Here is a 1,108-nt window from a genome sequence, read left to right as displayed (position 1 = left end):
GCAGTTTGGGAAAGGGTGGAATGGAATTTGGTCGGAGCCAGGTGTTAGCTTTTTGATACAAACCTACTCTTTTGTTTTTATCTAGTTACAAAGACCAAAATTCGTTTTTGGAGTCAGTTTTAATATCTAAACGTAGTTGAATATGAATAAAAACAGTGGTATGTAATAACTAATCCCCCCTAGTTTCTCGGGATGGTCTATCCCTGTTTTCCCGTGCCACTTGCAGAATGCGGACGGGATGCGCACGGGATGGGCGGGGCCTCTGAGGCAGGGGGTGGAGCACAGCGCCCGCCGTCATTGATAGAAGGAGATTACAGTGTTTGACGGATATAATGCTCTGTTTTAAAGAAAGGATAACTATGCTGCTGTTTTATAAAGCGGATAATTCCTATTCAGGCTTCTGAATGGTAAATATACAGTTTAAAATGCATAGTATAGTATCAGGTATGACGAGAAACACCTGTTCATTATATCACTGCGCAGTTCCCATAGTGGATCATTAGTTTTGTTACATAGCAACATTTTATAAGGGAAAATATTTTCCAGTGGAAGGATACCACTTATAATTTTTTTATCATATTTATTTATTTATTTTACTGGTTTTAATGTTGCATTTTAAGCGACATTGAGTTTACATAAAAATATATATAAATATATATGTATATATATATATATATACACACACACACACACACACACACACACATACACACACACACAGTATATATGTATATTATTTTTACATAAGAATATAAAATAATTTAAAAATTATCAAAATGTAAGAATATTAAAACTATGGTTTTTAGACTTTATGTAATAATATATATTTTTTTATTATATTCTGCAGAATTTGTGCACACACTACAATCATAATATCAATGGGCAAACCCCTTACATCCGGCGAGCATGTAATTTTGATCTATTATATGTAACAACATTTAATAATTTAATAAGTAAATAATCTGTACTAATATTTATCTGTACAAGTATGGGATGTTATATTCTTTTGAATTCCTATCCATTTGTATAAATAAATAAACCCATCACCAGATCCTGGAAGCTGAGCCAACCTGAGATGTTTCATAAGGTGAAAGTCTGGCTTTGCTCA

Source organism: Barbus barbus (genome assembly GCF_936440315.1).
Source record: "Barbus barbus genome assembly, chromosome: 50".
Taxonomy (NCBI): Eukaryota; Metazoa; Chordata; class Actinopteri; order Cypriniformes; family Cyprinidae; genus Barbus; species Barbus barbus.
This window is presented reverse-complemented; position numbering follows the sequence as displayed.